This window comes from Lampris incognitus, chromosome 9, assembly GCF_029633865.1.
Source record: "Lampris incognitus isolate fLamInc1 chromosome 9, fLamInc1.hap2, whole genome shotgun sequence".
Taxonomy (NCBI): Eukaryota; Metazoa; Chordata; class Actinopteri; order Lampriformes; family Lampridae; genus Lampris; species Lampris incognitus.
Window position 1 is genome coordinate 30,482,016 of NC_079219.1, and position 22,962 is coordinate 30,504,977.

Sequence of the window (22,962 nt, forward strand, 5' to 3'; positions counted from 1 at the left end):
GGTGAAGAGGGGGCTGAGCCAGAAAGCCAAGCTCTCAATTTACCAGTCAATCCTCGTTCCAACCCTCACCTATGGTCATTTGGCTTTGGGTAGTGACCGAAAGGGTGAGGTCATGGATACAAGTGGCTGAAATTAGTTTCATCCATTGTTATGCACACAAATTAAATCTTGTGCTTTCACAATCAGCGAAATCAATAACGGACTGCAAGGTTTTTTTTTTAACAGTTGAGGGACTGTTGTCTTTTTTTAGCAAGTCGGTGAAACAAACTCAGTTGCTGGATGAACTTTTCAGGCATTGCGTGCCGAAAGTATCGCCAACCAGGTGGAATTCTCACTCTATGCTGGTTCAAATGACCAGTCTCTACCATTCTGACCTCCGTGACATGTTTCATCTTATCTCTGAAAGAACTTAGGGCTGGGACAATGATACTTGGATGATGGCTGTGAGCAGGGGTTAAAGTGGGATTTGGTAAGTGGGGGATCTCTGTATTAGAGAGGTGGGCAAAAGTGCGGGAGTGATAGGTAGCTAGCTAACGTTAGGCTATCTAACCACTGGTCCAGTAGTCCCGACGTTAGCATTGTTAGCTAATAATAGCTACAGGTAGCTAACGTTTGCTAGCTAGTTAGTTATTTGAATGAAAATATTGCATGGCCAGAGCTAAGGTTGGACAAACATAACTAGCTAGCTACCGGTAACGTTACCGGACGCTACCGATAGTTAGCTTGCCTAGCAGCATTCAAACAACTAGCCAGCAACGTTACCGGGTGGAAGATAGCTAGTTAGCTAGCTAGCTAACGTTACGTTCGCTAACGTTAGTTGCTTGAATGAAAACCACAGCAGAGCTAGACAAAACTATTGGAAATACTATTGGAAATACACTGAAGATACTCACTCTTTATGCCCCCCCATCCAAGATAATAGTGCAGGTAGCAGGTTGACGCTCTCTCGAGTCTTGTCTGCCTGGTGCGGTGAACTGACCCTGACCCGTGAGTGTGAAGCCAGTCTCTTTTGATGTCAAGTCTGGTGAAGCCAGACAGCAGGCAGGTGCGGGTCACGTGAGGACGCGATATCATTCAAACTTTTAGAAAAAGTAAAGTAGTATAAAAATAGAAGAACGACTTTATTTGCGTTTTACTTTGTAATGCTTGTGAATTGGCTGCGTCATGTTTTTTGTCTTACATTTTACTGTGACAAAAAGGTTGAAATTACTCCTGTCTACAGAGTGCCGGATCTCAGCTGTGGTTGACTTGGGGGAGGAGGGGAAGTGCCGGTGTCGGGATCCGGGTAGCTCCGGCCCACTTTAATCACTGGCTGTGAGGTATGATGCTTGGCTATCAAAGGCTTCAACCTGTTTTCTTTTGATGGTGTATGGAGAAATTTTCAATGCAACCAATGGACTTTTTTCTGTTCTGCAGAAAAAGTTCATGGATATAGCTTTTTGTTGTGAGCAGATCGGTGACACTATAGCAGTTGTGGGTCATCTGAGAAAGGACTTTGAAACGTCTATGCCAGGTTTGAGGAGAAACGTCAACTACTAGGCTTAACCGATGCAGCTACAAGCAGTGAACAGCCCATCAGAGATCAGAGGAGAGTATTGTTCCACAATACTTTGTGGAGCAATACTGAGTGTTGATATTGTCCGAGAGTATTGTGGAACAATACTCTCGGACAATATCAACACTCAAATGGAAACCAGGTTTGATCATTTTGGGGTGGCTCTCATTCATTGGCTTAGTTGACAGCCTCAAATTCGAGTAGATGTCCAGGTTCATTGATGATAGCTGCCTGGAGACATGTACAAAATACTTCGACTTTGTCAGACTAAAAGCGGACTTGACTGGAGTGTATAGTTCATAAATGATACGTGAGAAGTGCAAACCACCCACACAACTTCTGGGTTTCTTGTACACAAATGACTTGGTGGTGTTTGTTCCAGAAGCGACCAAATTGCTGTGCATCGTCCTGACGCTTCTAGCTACCACGGCTTCAGTCGAGAGGTCTTTCTCTGCTTTGAAAAGAATCAAGACCTACAGCTGAAACAGGACTGGAGAAGAGCAGTTGTCATCCTTGGCCCTCATTTCAATAGCACCCAAACGACTGGTGAGACTACAGAAGAACCAAGAAAAATTCTACAATGACATCACGGAGAGATTCGTGGAGAAAGACAGGCTAATGGATTCATTTTCAAGTGAAAGTAAGCCATTGATTTTGCGCTTTTATGCTCGTGGCAGTGTTAAATTAAAGTAACCTGTAAATGTGTTTTTCATGTAGTGTGGCTGTGACAATGACAATATTTTTGTTTAGGTTTTCGTTTGGAATGTAATTCAGCCAGGGGGGCACAATATTCTAGAATTCTGTGGCAGTTGGAAGACTGAAGAAGGATCAGATTGTTATAAAACATTAGAGAGCAGAAAAGGATGTAATGTGGATTTGTGAATGCCCACTGCCTACTCAGCCACTGACCTCACCACACATCACTGATCGTGGGTCTGTATTGATTGTTTTATTGATTGCGATCTACCATCGCAGATCATTACGTTTGGGGCAATGTTAAATTCTGTAAAGTTGGATGCTAGAAAGCTACTGAATTACTGTTGCCAATGGCAACACTGTTCCAAGGCCATTGGAGGTTCATGTAAGAGTGATTACAAATAAGTGAATGAACAGATACATGCTAAAATATGCCATATATTACATTTGGAGTTGAATATACAATGAATACAACCTGTAACGGTAAAGAACAAGGGGATTTAATTGATGTTAAAGATTGGGTTTGTGTATTTGCATTGTATCTGTACGTGTTGGAAGCAAGCATAGTGTTGATTATGCTTTTTGTATGTTTTGGTTTCACCCTTCCTTGCAACATCAATAGATAAGGGGCCACCTGGCTGTCAAGTTTTAAACAGCACATATATCGAGTACAGCACATACTGGTAACTTGCCAAGATTATGTTATCTCTCAAACTTTGGCCATTTTTTTCCTCAGCCTAGAGGGAAAACATTTCATGTACTCACTAGACAAGAGGTAAGAGTCACATAATTCTTTAGAAGATTAAAACAATGTTCCCCTTACACCTTGATGTTGATTTCTAAGAGATGCTACTAGAGGTGCTATTTCTACATGTGCTACTCTACACTCACCGGCCACTTTATTAGGCACACCTGTCCAGCTGCTCGTTAACGCAAATTTCTAATCAACTAATCACATGGCAGCAACTCAATGCATTTAGGCATGTAGACATGGTCAAGACGATCTGCTGCAGTTCAAACCGAGCATCAGAATGGGGAAGAAAGGTGATTTAAGTGACTTTGAACGTGGCATGGTTGTTGGTGCCAGACGGGCTGGTCTGAGTATTTCAGAAACTGCTGATCTACTGGGATTTTCACGCACAACCATCTCAAGGGTTTACAGAGAATGGTCCGAAAAAGAGAAAATATCCAGTGAGCGGCAGTTCTGTGGGCGAAAATGCCTTGTTGATGCCAGAGGTCAGAGGAGAATGGCCAGACTGGTTCGAGCTGATAGAAAGGCAACAGTAACTCAAATAACCACTCATTACAACCGAGGTATGCAGAAGAGCATCTCTGAACGCACAACACGTCAAACCTTGAGGCAGATGGGCTACAGCAGCAGAAGACCACACTGGGTGCCACTCCTGTCAGCTAAGAACAGGAAACTGAGGCTACAATTCACACAGGCTCACCAAAATTGGACAATAGAAGATTGGAAAAACGTTGCCTGGTCTGATGAGTCTCGATTTCTGCTGCGACATTCGGATGGTAGGGTCAGAATTTGGCGTCAACAACATGAAAGCATGGATCCATCCTGCCTTGTATCAACGGTTCAGGCTGGAGGTGGGGGATATTTTCTTGGCACACTTTAGGCCCCTTAGTACCAATTGAGCATCGTGTCAACGCCACAGCCTACCTGAGTATTGTTGCTGACGATGTCCATCCCTTTATGACCACAGTGTTCCCATCTTCTGATGGCTACTTCCAGCAGGATAACGCGCCATGTCATCAAGCTTGAATCATCTCAGACTGGTTTCTGGAACATGACAATGAGTTCACTGTACTCAAATGGCCTCCACAGTCACCAGATCTCAATCCAATAGAGCACCTTTGGGATGTGGTGGACCGGGAGATTCGCATCATGGATGTGCAGCCGACAAATCTGCAGCAACTGCGTGATGCTATCATGTCAATACGGACAAAACTCTCTGAGGAATGTTTCCAGTACCTTGTTGAATCTATGCCACGAAGGATTAAGGCAGTTCTGAAGGCAAAAGGGGGTCCAACCCGGTACTAGCAAGGTGTACCTAATAAAGTGGCCAGTGAGTGTATATCAACAAGCCTACGCATGTTTCAGAATTATGTTTTTTGGCCATGTAGGTTTTCACACACATGGAATTCGACTCCGGTTTTGTGGCTCTCTCAGTGTACTTAACAAAGAATACCAACACTACAACACAACAACCTTCAGATATATACACAAGGCTTGACTTATACAGGTGAAATAAGAGGTGATAAAATGCAGTGGTTCAAAGAATATATCAGCGATGCTGAAATAGATGTTAGCAGGTTACTTATGTACATACATGCCTGAGGTAGATGGACATGACTGTGTGTACCAGTATATGTACAATGTACAGTATATACAAAATGGCTGGATTTATTTGACAGTGTTAAGCATTCTTTTGAGTGACAGCCCATGGAAAGAAACTGTTTTTATATCTGGTTGTTTTGGGGTACAGTGCTCTGTAGTGCCTTCCAGAGGGGCGGAGTTGGAACAGGTTGTGACAAGGGTGTGATGGGACTGCAGCGATGTTGCCTGCCCATTTCCTGAGTCGGGAGGTGTATAAGTCCTGAATGGAGGGCAGGTTTGCACCAATGATTTTATCTGCAGATTTAACTGTCTGTTGTAGTCTGTCCCTGTCCTGTTTGATGGTCCTGTTCCTGTTTTCTGCACAGACATTCTATTCCATTATCCAAACTGCTTATCCTGCTCTAAGGGTCGCGGGGATGCAGGAGCCTATCCCAGCAGTCATTGGGCGGCAGGCATGGAGACACCCTGGACAGGTCACCAGGCCATCACAGGGCCCACACACACACACACACACACACACACACACACACACACACACACACACACACACACACACACACACACACACACACACACACACACACACACACCTAGGGACGATTCAGTACAGCCGATTTACCTGACCTACATGTCTTTGAATTGTGGGAGGAAATCGGAGCACCCGGAGGAAACGCATGCAGACACGGGAGAACATAGAAACTCCACACAGAAGATGACCCGGGGCGACCCCCAAGGTTGGACTACCCTGGGGCTCGAACCCAGGACCTTCTTGCTGTGAGGCGACCATGCTAATCACTGCACCACCATGCCGCCCCTGCACAGACATATTATGTCTAATTGACTGTATGTCTATATTGTCTGTTAAGTCACAAAGTTATGGCTTCTGCTCGGTCCATACAATGACGAAAAATAATTGAGCGTTATCAGGCAAAGTGGTTTTTCCCTGTCTCATGTTAAGTCAATCTAACAGTGGGGCTTCTTAAGGGGGAAAAAATCAAATGTACAACAACCTTTCATTTACAGCCGTTTAAGAGCCAGTAGGCAGGTTTATTTTACTCTGATGGACAAGTCCAAGAATTTGAGCTTTTGAATCTGTGTAATGGACATAGATAACATAAATGATGATTCATCAATCAAGCCGAGTGCATAGAGAGCAAATCTAAACATCAGGATAAGGGGAGCCCTCAGGATCTATTTGATAGATTTTCGGAAAATGTGAGTAATTTGAGAGACTGTAAATATTGGTTTCAGTCCCGTGGTAATAAGTGAAATGAGCGATCAAGCCTGCACATGTTTGTCCACGGCATTAGAGCCACTCTGAAAATTTCACGACTTAATAGGTCACTAATTGAAGATAGAGGCTTGCTGAAAAGCATAAGCCGGGGAGCGGGAAAAGCAAAGTAATGCATTAACCTTTTCTGTGCTACTGAATAATAATACCCTGTCATTGACCCCCTCTTTACAGAGGATACAGTGCACCGTGCTGCACAACATCCGGTGATGTTCATTTCAAGGCAGCGCCGCTCGCTCTGTGGTTACCGTGGCAACCTGAGAGCGTGTAGTTTCTCATTCTCTGTGGAGGAAGACAAGAGGATCACAACAAGAGAGGAAAGCGAGCATGCTGTTTGTGCTCCGATGCGAGACGTGGGATAGCAAACTATGGCTTTGGAGCTGACGAGCAAGAGGCTTTAATGTTGTGTTGAGTTAATGTTCAAGCAGATAAACAGACAAGAAACAGTTACAAAGACCCACGCATTTTCTTCTGCTGGTTGGCATATTGAATTTTGATGTAAGATTACCGAAACCACCAAGGCCTGATGAATTTGCATCAGAAACAACCATTTGTGTTGGTCAAGGCAGAAGTGGTGTGTCTGTGTTTTGTTTAGAGGGTGTGCCAAACACCAACTGGTTCTCTGTTTGGAGTAAGTAAAGCTTCATTTAATCTGATGGCTCCAAGGTTGTTAGCTTTTCTAAGGCGTCAGTGGAATGGAGGTAGTAGTAAGGTAAATGTTTATATGCAGTCAATAATGTGATTAAGGTGAATAATTGATTGAAGTTGTCGACATTGTTTGAAATAATGCAATCTCTTCAATAATCCAAGTGTACAAGACTCGTTGGATTGCTGAAAGGAAGTCATGCTGCGTGCAGCCCTTCTTCCAAGCTCAGTTTCTGTTTTAATTGCCCATCCAAAAGCTTTAGGATATTAAGCACCTTGAACGTTTGTTATTTCCGTCTCGCTTCTGGATTGTAGCCTTGTGTCTTGTCTCCGGGTCAGATGCCGGTAGTGGGAATCCCTAACTTTTTGCTGCATGTGCACAGCCAATTCTCCAAAAGAACTCGGATTAAGATGTGTACAGAACACAGTAAATCCATTAGTTCACGAAAAACAATCTAGCTCTGTTATGTATGCTTGATTGATTAATGATTTAAACCTTAAAGATATACTTTCATGCTGTTTCTGAGCACATTTTTAACACAGGTGGTTTGAATTACAACCGAAAGGTAAGTGTGGTTTTATGATTTAGAAAAATGAGCAATTCACTGGTGACATCCCCTTCCTGCTCCGTCGTCACTTTACAAAAAAAAGGGCAAGCGACGAGACGACCGACAGCAGCTTTGAAGTTGAGGATGTGGAAGTGGAAGACAATTCCTCTTTCTCAAGGGAAGTTGACTACTTGCCTCACAAATATGTTGCTCAGCCAATACAGCTGTATTCCTTTTATAGTGTCCCACTACGAACACGCCCTCTATGCTAATGTAATTCGTGATGCAGCAAGTTATCACATTTTCGCCAACCGGAAATCAGTTACTCGACAGCCGATATCTCTCGTCTGGCCATAAATGTGATTTCAGGGCTACCGTTTGTCTCATAGTCTACATGGCGTCTACTCCATGGAGTCTCCAGCCACCCTAAGGGTATAACGGAGTGTGTGGGCATGCTATGAGTGTCAAGAAAGCAGAAAGGCACCCCCACACACCCCGTCATACCCTTGGGGTGGCTGGAGACTCCATGGAGTAGACTCCATGTAGACTATGCAGGCCCGTTCCTGGGGAAGATGTTTTTGCTGATCGTGGATGTACATTCAAAGTGGATGGACATTTATCTTGTGAGTACCGCCACCTCACAGGCCACGCTCGAGAGGCTCAGACAGCGTTTCAGCTCCCATGCATTGCCACAGGTTCTCGTGTCAGACAACGGGGCCTGTTTCACGAGTACTGAGTTTGAGACCTTCATGAAGCAGACTGGCATCTTCCATGTAACATCAGCTCTCCGCAAGTATTGGTTGTGATTGCTAAAGTTACCAAGCCTCCCTTCCGGTCTGCCTGCGTTGCAGTCTCGGTTGTTCTTCCTGTTTTAACTAAATGGCTGCTGCCGCACGTTACCATCTGCGTTGTGTGATTCATTGATGTCGTCTCTCATTACTGGCGCTCTTTCACCCCTCTTCAAACGGACTAGCTGAACAGGCCATCCAGACATTCAAAGCAGAGATGAAGAAATCAAAGGGGGAGATGATTGAAACCAAACTGTCACAGTTCCTCTCCAGCTATCGCATCACATCGCATGCCTCCACAGGTCTGTTACTGGCAGAAATGCTGATGTCACGCAAACCAAGATCACTGTTTGAGCTACTCCTGCCCAGCATCAAAGCAAAGATCCAGCAAAAACAGGAACAACAGAAAGCTTCACATAACTAACATGCAAAGCTGCGAAGTTTCCAGCCAAAAGATGACGTCTTCATACGGAACTACAGCTACGGGCTGAAGTGGATTCTGGCAGTCATCGAGAGCAACACAGGCCCAGTGTCGTACACCGTCATTGTGGGAAATAGCCAGTCCATAAGGAGACATGTAGACCAGATAAGAGCACGCTTCACTACCACGACCAGCACTGCTGACCTAGAGAACAGCTGGGACCAGACCATCATTGGGGGTGAGGATCCTGCTAGCTTGTCTCGCGAGGTGCCGGGCGAGTTGCTGGAACCTGAAGCAGCAGCAGAACAGGCACCTGAAAACATTCCCGAGAGCACACACGCACTAGAGACACGCGCGTCAGACTTGCCTGGGAACTTACCTATCGCACTTCCCGTGCAAAGCTCCATAAACGAAAGAGCACCTCCAGCTTGACCGAAGGATTTTGTTAGTTAGGTATGAGATCATTTGTAGAGCAAGAATGTGCTCTGGACTCACTAGAAGGCTGGCAGTCTACCTGGTCCTTCTTAGCCTAGGTATTGCTTAAAAAAAAGAAAATAAAAAAAGAAAGGGAAAGTGCGAAAGAAAGGGGACTACTGTTTTGTGTAAAAGATTGAATTCTGAACTTGTTGAACTTTAACATGTTTAAACGAAAAATAACGCTTTAAGATTACGTACCTGTTTTAGCCTAATACTTAGGATATTAAGCTGGTGAAAGTTATATGATTGTTGACACTGTTTTTAATTGTATTCTTAGCTTAAAAGAGAGGGGGTGTAGTATCCTAGCTTTGACAATTACGGCACTTAATCAGTGTTGAAGCCCATCAGTAAGGGGGCACTATAGTATACACTACCGTTCAAAAGTTTGGGATCACCCAAACAATTTCGTGTTTTCCATGAAAAGTCACACTTATTCACCACCATATGTTGTGAAATGAATAGAAAATAGAGTCAAGACATTGACAAGGTTAGAAATAATGATTTGTATTTGAAATAAGATTTTTTTTACATCAAACTTTGCTTTCGTCAAAGAATCCTCCATTTGCAGCAATTACAGCATTGCAGACCTTTGGCATTCTAGCTGTTAATTTGTTGAGGTAATCTGGAGAAATTGCACCCCACGCTTCCAGAAGCAGCTCCCACAAGTTGGATTGGTTGGATGGGCACTTCTTTGAGCAGATTGAGTTTCTGGAGCATCACATTTGTGGGGTCAATTAAACGCTCAAAATGGCCAGAAAAAGAGAACTTTCATCTGAAACTCGACAGTCTATTCTTGTTCTTAGAAATGAAGGCTATTCCATGCGAGAAATTGCTAAGAAATTGAAGATTTCCTACACCGGTGTGTACTACTCCCTTCAGAGGACAGCACAAACAGGCTCTAACAGGTACTATTTAATGAAGATGCCAGTTGGGGACCTGTGAGGCGTCTGTTTCTCAAACTAGAGACTCTAATGTACTTATCTTCTTGCTCAGTTGTGCAACGCGGCCTCCCACTTCTTTTTCTACTCTGGTTAGAGCCTGTTTGTGCTGTCCTCTGAAGGGAGTAGTACACACCGGTGTAGGAAATCTTCAATTTCTTAGCAATTTCTCGCATGGAATAGCCTTCATTTCTAAGAACAAGAATAGACTGTCGAGTTTCAGATGAAAGTTCTCTTTTTCTGGCCATTTTGAGCGTTTAATTGACCCCACAAATGTGATGCTCCAGAAACTCAATCTGCTCAAAGAAGTGCCCATCCAACCAATCCAACTTGTGGGAGCTGCTTCTGGAAGCGTGGGGTGCAATTTCTCCAGATTACCTCAACAAATTAACAGCTAGAATGCCAAAGGTCTGCAATGCTGTAATTGCTGCAAATGGAGGATTCTTTGACGAAAGCAAAGTTTGATGTAAAAAAAATCTTATTTCAAATACAAATCATTATTTCTAACCTTGTCAATGTCTTGACTCTATTTTCTATTCATTTCACAACATATGGTGGTGAATAAGTGTGACTTTTCATGGAAAACACGAAATTGTTTGGGTGATCCCAAACTTTTGAACGGTAGTGTATATATATATATATATATATATATATATATATATATATATATATATATATATATATATATATATATATATATATATATATACTTGCCTTGAGGAAGAGTGCTGTTCCGCCATGTACACATGAAGGTCTGCAAGGTAAGACAATGTTAGATAAAGACCAGTGAAGTAGACTTACCTGTCCGAGTGTTCATCTGTACTGAAGACATACTAACACTCCCCTTATCCACAAAATCCATAGTGTTCTGAATGTGATGTTTATTACTGCCTACCAACGGGTTAAGAATAGATGCCAGAAACTTAGAGTTATAGGAAACTGAGTTAATCATACAAACAACAGGCCATAATGGCACATCCTGTGTATGTATCTTAAGTAACCCATACAGACTAGGTGTAGCTTCCCCTGGGTATAATCTGTGGTACAAGACTCTGTCAATAGCATTGCCCTTAGACTGAAGATGTCACTTTAGTTGAGTGATGAAATGTATGTCAATAAACGTTGTATCCACACGAACTGATTTAACCTTCTTTGACAGCCGCAATAGTCAAATTATTGCCTTAATCTGATTAAAATCATGTTTTTACTTGCACGTTAACACGCTGAATAGAACAATTCCTGAGAAGGGCTTCACAAGGCACCGCTCATTGCAGCGGCCCATTGCCAAACCACCTCTTCTAATGATGCATGTCAGAAAATGAGGCAACAGGTTCCACTGGCAGGGACTCACCCAAACACTTTCAGTATCCCAGTGCTGCTTGGATGTGGCCTCATACACATGTTGTTTCTGAATTTCATTTTAGATGAAAGTGCCCTGAACCTTACCTACCAAGAAGAAAAGTCAGACATAATTGAAGGCATATTTCCTTGATACAGAAATATGGGTTTGTGTGATCCGGCTTAGTGAACATCTTTGAAATTGTATCTGATGTGTTACATCGTGAATTTTGGTAAATTCTAATGAATTGATAAGAGTGAAAATACAATGCGCAATATACGCATTTTCAAAATAAGAATAAGAAATATCACAACGTGAAGAGGAATTGGAAGGAAATCAGAAACACTTTATTTGTAATTTCATTTCATGCACTTGCGCACATGAAATGAAATGAAACATCATTTCCCCCAGCCCACAGCAGTGCAAAACAAAGACAAAAACACATATCCAAAAACTACAAGAACTGCAAGAACACATATATCCAAACTAACACATGTATCTAAACTAAACAAAAAAAATCACTGTCAAGGAGAACGAACGCCAGCCAGGATGACTATCGGAACTACCAGTCTGCATGGGCTAGCACTTAGCTTAGCCTGCCCCGCTTCTGGATCCTGTCAGACCGCCCTCGGTGTTTCCTCTTCAGGCTCCGGTCAAGGCCGGGGTCCTTGGGCCCACAGGATGCAGCATACTAAGCTCCCTCAGCCGATCCAACGCCAGCTCTCCCAGCCAGACGCCTTCGACACACCTCCCCGCACTCCACATGACAACACTAAACACATAGACAAGGCTAGGCGAGGCTGCCGCCAGACCGCCCTCAGTGTTATCAGAACTGCCGGTCTGCGTGGGCTAGCAGTTAGCTTAGGTTGCTCCACTTCCGCATCCTGTCAGACCACCCTCGGTGTTACCTCTTCGGGCACAGCTCCAGGCAGGGTGGTGGTCCCTGGACTCACAGGATGCAGCAGACCAAGCTCTCCCAGCCATCAAATGAAGCAAACTTAGACGTGGGCAAAGATGCTGCATGGACGGTACAGGATGAGGTCGCTGCAAGCGGGAATTCGCGCCGCCATCTTTCCACACGGTACTTGCAGAGCCCTAGAAAGAGAGAGTTACGTCAACTCCGTAGACGTCAATGGGCCACAGCAATGGCGGATCATGGGAGCCCCGGATAGTTACAAACACTGCGCATAGAATATGTGTCACGTTGGAATATATCTATATCTATATATAAATGTAAAAATCTGAAAATATTGGTTAGTAGTTTCCAGAAATCGCGGCTAAGCAGTTCATTTACATGACCCGCCAAGCTTCGTTTGGAACTATTCGGCGGCTACATGAACCACGTGACCCTCTCGCGTTCTGACCCTTCACTGACGCAACTCTCTCTTTCTAGGGCTCTGGGTACTGGGTGAGGGCGCTGCAAATGGGAATTTGCGCTGTCATTTTCCCACAGTGGAAGAGGAGGCATCTTGGCAAAAACAATTATTGTTTGATTCACAAATGTAAAAATGCTATTACAAAGAGATGACAAACAAATGTTACAAATGGAATTCTTTTCCAAGAGGCTCAATTAAAAGGACTCTCTTGTTTACTGGATGTTATTTGTATGTTTTTTTGGTGCCTTCTCACATTATCACAGCCCAATGCCAATACCTAGGCTCCTGTGTCTGAGCACATACTGAGGATTTGAATAGGATTTTCCTCTGTGGAAGGACTGGAGAATTACATTTTACAGCAAAATCTCATAGGAGTGTTAACAGTCAATCTATTAAACAGCTTTAGGAGTATTTAACTGAGCCCGGTTATATAAAGGCTTTCTGCAACAATTAGCCATATAGATTTTGATATACTGTATATGTGGAAATGTGTCCACAAGTCACCAACTGCTGTAATTAAAAAAGAAAAGATCAGACCACAAGAAGGTACAAGTTAATGAAATGCATTTTTAATAAGTCTACATACAGAATGACCCGTTTCAGTGATAGCCAGCTGCCAAGCAATAGGGCACACCTGAGTACCGTTTAATAAGACATCTTGGTTACCTCAGCACATTTGGTTAACATTAAAAGCTGAATCATTGCCAACTCACTGCAGAGTGGAAGATCAATGCAAATAGAACTTACATTTCATTCTCCACTGACATCGCCGGTAGTAAATCACGGGATGCCCAAGTTCACCAATGGAATGATAAATACAGAATGTATGCAGTTAGTAGCAAGCAAACTCTTCGTCACTGACAGCATAATAATTACTTCTGTTTTCTTGAAATACAAAATGCTGGCCACAATCATGTGTGTGTGTGTGTGTGTGTGTGTGTGTGTGTGTGTGTGTGTGTGTGCGCGCGCGCGCTCGCGCATGCATGCATGCATGGCGTGCGTGGCCTATGTGGTGACGAGTTAGGTGATAAATGTGTCTCACCATGTGCAGCATTTATCAAGCATTGCTGTCCTTCCAGCTAATGAACTCGGGGAGACTCAGTGCGCAGAGAGTGTTGCCCTTCCCTCAGCTCAGACAAACACAAAGACATGAGCAATAATACCACCCACTCTGTACACTCTTTCTTTCTCTCTCTCTCTCTCTCTCTCTCTCTCTCTCTCTCTCTCTCTCTCTCTCTCTCTCTCTCTCTCTCTCTCTCTCTCTCTCTCTCTCTCTCTCTCTCTCTCTCTCCCTCTCTCTCTCTCTTCCTCTCTCTTTCAAAACACCAGAACTACATGACTTCTCAAATACATCACAGAAGGCCTTGTATGCAGTCACTGTAAAGGTTCTCAACAGAACATCACTAGCCGGTGTACAGGAGTCGAGGTGGTTGAGTGTGTCGGCACCGGGTTCATCCCCCAGTGGCAGCTGGAGGTCCCTGTACAAACCCCCATCGAGGAACACACTGCGGATCTACAGTGGAGGGTGGTACATGGGGCTGTGGCTATGAACAGACATGTGACACACATTGATCCTAGGTCAGGGAGCCACTGCTCTTTCTGTAATGATGAAGAACCTCTACAGCACTTACGGCTGAGCTGTCCCAGGTTGAGCCCTCTTTTCTCTGTACTGCAGCAGTGGCTCACAGGTTTAGGAGAGGTTTTTGAAGGCAGCCTGTTTGTCTTTGGTCCGAGGTACACGGCAGCACAGTGCAGACGTGTCACCTTGGTTAATTTTCTGATAGGTCAGGCAACAATGACTGTTTGGCTTAGTAGAAGAAACAAAATGAAAAGCACAAGGGTCCACAGATGCTACACTCATATTTGGGGGTCTAGTGGCTGTTTGGCTGAAAATTGAGTTCAAGTTTTTCAAACTTGGAGGACTTTGTTTCTATTTGGGGACATGGGGATGTGCCGTGCGCTGTAGAAAACCAACTGCTTCTTCTTAATTTCTGAGGAAAAGGGAAGTTCTGTATCTTCTGTTTTTACTGTGTTTGGAGATTGTTGTGTTTTCACTATGGATATGAGTATCTGTGTTAATATTGTTATCTTGATGTGAATGAAAAATTGGATCATTAAAGACTTGGTTAAAGGTCAAAGCTCTCTCTCTCTCTCTCTCTCTCTCTCTCTCTCTCTCTCTCTCTCTCTCTCTCTCTCTCTCTCTCTCTCTCTCTCTCTCGCTCTCCCCCCTCTCTCACTCTCTTTTCTCTAAATGTCTTCTCTCTCTTCTCTCACGCTCTCTCTCTCGCGCGTTCATTCTTTCTGTTTGTTGCTACAAGTACTTGTTTAGACTACCCAATGGTCTTTTTTTTTTAAACTTTTTTTTTGTATGAGCTGGATTATAAAGAGATGATTACGTTTGAATATCAACTATTGTACTGTAATGTAATCTAACAGGGAGTGCAGGAGAGAGGTGAAGAAGAGAGTGCAGGCAGGGTGGAGTGGGTGGAGAAGGGTGTCAGGAGTGATTTGCGACAGAAGGGTACCAGCAAGAGTTAAAGGGAAGGTTTACATGATGGTTGTGAGACCAGCTCTGTTATATGGTGTGGAGACAGTGGCACTGATGAAAAGACAGGAGGTGGAGCTGGAGGTGGCAGAGTTGAAGATGCTGAGATTTTCACTGGGCGTGATGAAGAAGGACAGGATTAGGAACGGGTATATTAGAGGGACAGCTCAAGTTGGACGGTTTGGAGACAAAGCAAGAGAGGTAAGATTGAAATGGTTTGGACATGTGTGGAGGAAAGGTGCTGGGTATATTGGGAGAAGGATGCTGAATATGGAGCTGCCAGTGAAGAGGAAAAGAGGAAGGCCAAAGAGGAGGTTTATGGATATGGTGAGGGAGGACATGCAGGTGGCTGGTGTGACAGAGGAAGCTGCAGAGGACAGGAAGAGATGGAAACGGATGATCCGCTGTGGCGACCCCTTATGGGAGCAGCCGAAATTAGTAGTAGTAGTAGTAGTAGGACTGTAATGTAATCTGAATAAATGTACCTTTTAAAACCTCTCTCTCTCTCTCTTTCTCTCTCTCTCTTTGCTCTCTCTCTCTCACGCATGCGCACGCACGCACGCACACGCACGCACGCACGCACGCACGCACGCACGCACACACACACACACACACACACACACACACACACACACACACACACACAGATGATGTCCCTGGCAACCACACTTTCAAAGTGCTTAGCACGGCCAGGCTTGAGTGATGATGCCTTTTCAGTGCAGCAGCTGGCTACTGCAGGATCTGCTGAAGAGTGTCCTATACGCCATGCACACATTACACAGATAGCAAGTAAAAGGAAGAATGGTTCCCATATCACACCATATCACAATGTGTTTCTCAGCCTGTAGAATACTGAGGTCCACAACTCATGTCGTTACACTTTATTGGCCAGCGAAAGAGTTTCATTTAGAGGGAGCGCTGTACTGACTTGATAGCGGTGGTGTGTGTCGCAGGTGACACGTGAGACTGGATTCCGTTGAGTCCTTACAGAGCAGCGAAAACTACTTTCCTCTGAAATCCTAAGGGAACATGCTGGCTTGCTGTCAATGTTGGAAAAGCAAAACAGCAACCAGAAATCACTGGAAAACTGATCTGATGACAATACGAGCAAGGCAACCTGTACAAGGAATACTTTATTTCTTTTTCCCCAACAACTCTGAAAATCTGCTCACAGTGAATGATTTCCATTGGGTTGAATGTTGATTAATGAATGTAGTTAGCTTTTCAGGTCATTGTTAGTAATAATGGAACTGTTAATTGTAGCTGGACCAGAGACACATCATTGGCAGGACTATTGACAGTTTTTAGTGTTGTCTGTCTGTCCATCAATGCTGATAGATGTGCCAACACACCTAAATCAAACTGATCCATGTTATTATCCACAACCGTGTTTACCCTGCTATGCTAACGTCACAGATTAGCAAGACCAGCTTGCCGTGTCTTTAAACTTTACATGGTTTTCAACCTATAGATGTCAGCAAACTCACTAAAATGGTTGGGTGTTTAGTGGGTCTTTCAGCTTCAGTGAATAACTGATGTATACTGTACAATAAATAAGAAAGTGTAAACAGTGTCAGTTTATGAAATATAGATTAACCAACCATGTTGAAATATTTGTAAATGAGGCCATTGATTGATTGTACTGCCGGGTTTTTTTTTTTTTTAGCTTTGTGGTTCAGATATTCTTCCTAAATGATTTATAGGTGGTTGGGAAACAGATTTCTCATCTACCTCATCTAACTATTTTTCAGATAGAAGATAATTCAATGACAGCGACAAACTGCGACCCATTAGCGTTGTCCTGGTGACGATCATCATTAGATGATTTACTTTTCTGCATCAGTGCAATGATTAAAATACAAAAATGGCTTGTACCTTATCTTAGAGGTGAATTGTAATCAGAAACCTCAAAGCTTTCCCCTTTCATTTGTGCAACCTTTAAAAAAAACACCCTATCACTAATGAGATAAGGTCAGTTTAATGCACTTAATGGCAAGACTACATTCAGACATCTCAATAAGCCTTTGTGGACCAGGGCCCTCCATCCTGCTCTTTCTGAGTATATGAAAGATTGAATTGAAGAGAATAAATTTGGCTGCAATTTATCTAATGTCAAGAAGAAATACTATGTAATATTTTTTTTCTCATTGTCTGGCAAACCATCTTTTTCCTGCACTGAAATTCATAAATGCAGTCATCAGTGGTGTGGGCTGCCATCAGACTGTACTGTCTATTGCAAGGCCATAACCATCTGTGCAGCACTGGGGGGCAAATATTTAGGGAGGGATCCTGGGGGACCTGCCCAAATTTCAGTTTTCAAAAGTCATTGCCTGCAACCATGCATGAAATGAAATACATTTTTTTTTACATGTTTTCGAGGAGTTTGACTTTTAATGAACACATTCGGAGTAGTAATAGTATATTCCTTTTGTAAAATCTAATTTTATTTATTCATTAACAGACCAGTGTGTTATTGTCTTTTAGCTCATAGTCTATTCACATGGATGGTAGATGGAAGCAACATGATAAGTATGAAAGATGCTAATTGTTTCAGACAGCGGTCCACGGCTAGTCCATAGTAGTCTTTAAAGCCTTGGGCTATAGGAGAAAATAAATGCAGTTATTAACCCTAATAATTGTGGGGATAATTTGATCACATCTGAATATTGTGTGTGTGTGTGTGTGTGTGTGTGTGTGTGTGTGTGTGTGTGTGTGTGTGTGTGTGTGTGTGTGTGTGTGTGTGTGTGTGTGTGTGTGTGAGTCCCCAATATCCAATGTGCATTAGATGTAATGCAGATGCAGCTGTCTGTCTGTATGTTGTCTAGTATACTGTTTTTCAAATGGGTCCTGGGGCCCTACCACACTGCTGGTTTTCAGGTGTGAAAACAAAACTTTTTTTTGTTTTTTGGATTTTGTTCCTTATTCATTCCAATTTGGCATGTCCACTTTCCTCTTCTCCTATAAGGCCCCTCCGTTGTTGGGGGTAGTATGGACTTCCATTTGTGTCCTCTGATACACGTTGATACTTCTTTTCACCGGAGAGCTGCAGGTGAAAAGCTACGCGACACATGTGGAGGCCCATGCTCCCCAGATCCATCTGCAGCTGTACAGGCACCCCACCACCAGCAGGAGTCGCTATTTGTAATGTTTGGACACATCACCCCTACTGGCTCTCCTCCACGGAGCATTGCCAATCGTGCTCCCTACAATGCAGGGTTCAAACTGTAAACCTCAACATTGGGATATTGGTTTGCTGTGCCCCATTTTTTTTTCTTCTTTCCTTCAGTCAGACTGCGGACAAGAAACTGCAGGCAAGATCTTGTTCATTGGAGCAAACTTCCACATGTCCCAACCTGCTGGCGGTCGGCCTCTCATTAGGCCATGGATTTTGTTACACGTGACTAAGGCTGAAGATGCCCGTGCAGTGAAACATTGCAAGAACATTGGATTCTCAGCACAAGATTGGATTTTAACTATGGTTGGAAAGATAATAGCTTTCAGCAAGTAGCATTGCTTTTAATGTTAAACAATTATGGGCTTATTCAAAGCTTAAATATGTGCTCTTAGAGACCATCTTTTTGTTTCTCTGCTGCCTTTATTCTTTGTTTTGTTGCAAGTGAATTACAGAAAATTATAAACATTTTGATGCCGTTTTATTTAAATCAATAACCAGCTAGGCATTTTTTAGACATGCCATTTTCACAAACATTATCGGAGATGGGATGAGCATGAGTGGCTTATGGGGCCAAAACAACAATAATTTTTACATTACAAACAGCTATTATGCTTAGTGACCAATTAGAGAATTCCAAAAGTCAATAATTTCATTTCAGGTGCGTCAGACAAGCCAGTTGGTCTATGCTGTTTCTTTTACTTTGGATAGAAATGTCCCCCTCCCGCTACACAAACACCCACATGCTTATCTGTTGAGGCAGTGCCTCGCTGGGAGTTCTCCATAGTAATTGTTCTGTCAGGACACCCCTTCCCTTCTGAGGATTAGTTTAGTGATGGAGGACGTTTAGCGTGTCCAGACCTGAGCATGGCTCCCCTCTCCTGACCTTCTCAACGTGTCTTTTGATAAGTGTGCAGCTGACTCACCTGCAGGGCAGTTTATGAAGCAGAGGAGATTCCAGAGACGATGGGTCATGTTGTGGAAAACGTCATTTTCACAGATTAGTGTCACTTATGTGCTCATGTTTACGTGCAAAGATTTTGATGGTGCAAGGGAAAATACGCAGAGTCCAAACAGCATTTCTGTCAGCCAGTATGAAAAGCATGTGAGTTGATGTGTGACATGCTCCTATACATTGCACAGAAATATGTGCATGCAATGAGGAAATATGCATTGGGCCAGTCCATTAACAAGTAGAATAGGAAAATTAATACTAAAGATGCATTTTGATGGATTAGCGGTGTAATTGTATGCTGTGGAATTCAAGGGAATTGGGTCTGGTTCTGAAATGAGACAAATTTGGGTCAACATAGCAGTTTACCATACTAAGCTATGCTAACAAGTGTGGATGACACGACATGAGAAAATGTATTCTTATCATCACAGTCAGAGCTGGCATACAGCTGCTCTTTAGGGGAAAAGAAATACGGACCATTGTTGAATTTAAATTGTATTTGTTTGTAATATTTATGTTTTCATTAGAAAAACTCACCATCGCCTTCCAAAAATACGATGAATGTACTCAGTAAAGAAATGATGAGTGTAACAACGCTTCGGACCCAACTATTTTGGAAATATACTGCAGCAATATTTTCATATATTTATTTATTTATTTATTTAATATATTCCACCCAACCATCCATTATGCAAACCACTTATTTTGCTCTCAGGGTCACGGGGATGCTGGAGCCTATCCCAGCAGTCATTAATTTTTAATTCATTATTTATTTAGTTATTTATTAAAAAGTATATATATATAGCATTTTTTCAGAAGCCGTCAATGGTGTTGGTGAAAGTGCTCAACAAATGAGGAGCGGAATATTAAGATTGATGTAGGAGAAAAAACTTTAATTCATAGCAGTACAGACCTGTTTCGTGCATGGTGCCCTCATCAGCTGCCAAGCTGCCAAGCTGGCTATACTATGTATAGCCAACTTGGCAGCTGATGAGTGTGCGATGCACAAAACATGCTTGTACTGCTATGAATTAACCAAGGAGACAACATTTGAACTATTACAACCAATGGGGTAGGTAGTTACGATGCACAGCAACCAATGGTGGGGTAGACAACATTACAACCAATGGGGTGAGGGGTTGGGGCTTGTTTTGAAAAGGCATTTAAATGACCAAGTAAATGTGTGCTATTTCAACAGTATACTGTATACTTTTGTATTAGGCACTGTGCCTCCTCTCAGGTTCACTAATGAATCTCAATTACAACTCTTCCAACAAACACGTGCAAACATGTTGTAGACTGACGTCCAACACATGGCTGAGTTTCCTTAGTCTGCATACAGTGGTGCTTGAAAGTTTGTGAACCCTTTAGAATTTTCTATGTTTCTGCATGAATATGACCTAAAACATTGTCAGATTTTCACACAAGTCCTAAAAGTAGATAAAGAGAACCCAATTAAACAAATGAAACAAAAATATTATACTTGGTCATTTATTTATTGAGGAAAATCAGCCAACATTACATATCTGTAATATTGAAGTAAGGTGGGACTCAGTTTGCTTCATATTATAATATGTGTAAAGGTCTTATTTGTATAAAAACTCAACTGTTATGAGAAATAAAAGCACAACACCTTTAGAGGCAATGTGGTAGTCTTAACATCACAGGTTTTGCCTGTTATAAAAATAGTTGGCTTTGTAACGATAAATTGATCATTGTAAATGAGAGTTTTGCTGTAGCTTAGCGTGAGTTTGACTGTTTGACAGAGTGCAAGAGTTAAGCTAGAAGCTGTTGGGGTTATGGCCTTGGTTGAGTATAGCTGCACATGCCATAGCATTGTTTGTTTGTTTGTTTACACATATGAATTTTTTTTAAAAAATACAACATATAATTGGAAAGAGAATGTGAGGGAGAATTGCTCCTCCGAGAATCGTCACCTTATCGTGGTGGAGGGGTTTGTGTGTCCCGGTGATCCTGGGAGTTGTGTTGTCAGGGGCAATAGCCCCTGGTAGGGCCTCCCAAAGCAAATTGGTCCCAGGGGAGGGGCCAGACTAAGAGCGATTCCCAAAAAACCCAATGAATTTACACCAGCAGAGTTACAGCACCTCGCCTGGAAAAGGGAAACTGAGGCCCCCTCCTGGAGCCAGACTTGGGAGGGGAGCTCGCCGGAGAGCGTCTGGTGGCTGGGCCTTGGCCCATGGGGCCCGGTCGGGCCCAACCCGAAAAAACAACATGGAGCCACTCCGTGGACCCACCACACGCGGGGATGAGCATTGGGGTAGGGTGCAATGCAGGCTGGGCGGCAGGGACAGGGGCGTGCCGACTTCTGGTATCGCAGATTGGTCCCCGGGACGTGGAATGTCACTTATCTGACAGGAAAGGAGCCTGAGCTGGTGCGGGAGATGGAGCTGTACCAACTAGCAGAGGTGGAAAAAGTACAAAAATATTGTACTCAAGTAAAAGTACCAATACTTTGATGAAATATTACTCAAGTAGAAGTAAAAGTACTCATCTGAAAATGTACCCAAGTAAAAGTAAAAAGTAGTTCATTTGAAATGTACTTTAAGTAAAAGTTACTTAGTTACTTTCTTTGTGTGGGGTGTGAGGGTAGTAAAAATAGGACAAGGGGTCAGAAATCCATAACTATTTTGTTTTTAATTAAAGAACAAGTGTAACAAATGTAAGCGCAGTAACAACAACTTCACAACAACTGAACTTCTTGTTCAGTTTAAGTAGCATCTTAAAGTTAGTTGAGCTCATCCATTTAGTGGTACAACATTAAACATGCTTACTCTCACGTTTTCTCTCTCTCACTCTCTCTCTCACACGCACACACTCTCCCTCTCTCTCCCTCTCACCCTCTCTCTTTCTCTCACACACACAGGTAAAAAGTACAAAGTAATGCCCATATGATGACGCTCATAAGTGTTGCTACAAAGTCAAACTGACATAAAGGAGCAGCAATATTCCAGAGGAGACATGCTTGTGTGTGTGTGTGTGTGTGTGTGTGTGTGTGTGTGTGTGTGTGTGTGTGTTTGTTAACCGTCAGAGAATGAGAATGTGTTAATGCCATCTCCACAGCTGCAAGAGCGCTATAGAGGGCATGTGTGTGTAAGTGCGATAACAACAAAGAATACCTACACAAATGTAAGTGTAATTACAACAACATACACTCACCGGCCACTTTATTAGGCACACCTGTCCAACTGCTCGTTAACGCAAATTTCTAATCAGCCAATCACATGGCAGCAACTCAATGCATTTAGGCATGTAGACATAGTCAAGACGATCTGCTGCAGTTCAAACCGAGCATCAGAATGGGGAAGAAAGGTGATTTAAGTGACTTTGAACGTGGCATGGTTGTTGATGCCAGACGGGCTGTTCTGAGTATTTCAGAAACTGCTGATCTACTGGGATTTTCACGCACAACCATCTCTAGGGTTTACAGAGAATGGTCCGAAAAAGAGAAAATATCCAGTGAGCGGCAGTTCTGTGGGCGAAAATGCCTTGTTGATGCCAGAGGTCAGAGGAGACTGGCCAGACTGGTTCGAGCTGATAGAAAGGCAACAGTAACTCAAATAACCACTCATTACAACCGAGGTATGCAGAAGAGCATCTCTGAATGCACAACACATCGAACCTTGACGCAGATGGGCTACAGCAGCAGAAGACCACACCGGGTGCCCTTCCTGTCAGCTAAGAACAGGAAACTGAGGCTACAATTCGCACAGGCTCACCAAAATTGGACAATAGAAGATTGGAAAAATGTTGCCTGGTCTGATGAGTCTCGATTTCTGCTGCGACATTCGGATGGTAGGGTCAGAATTTGGCGTCAACAACATGAAAGCATGGATCCATCCTGC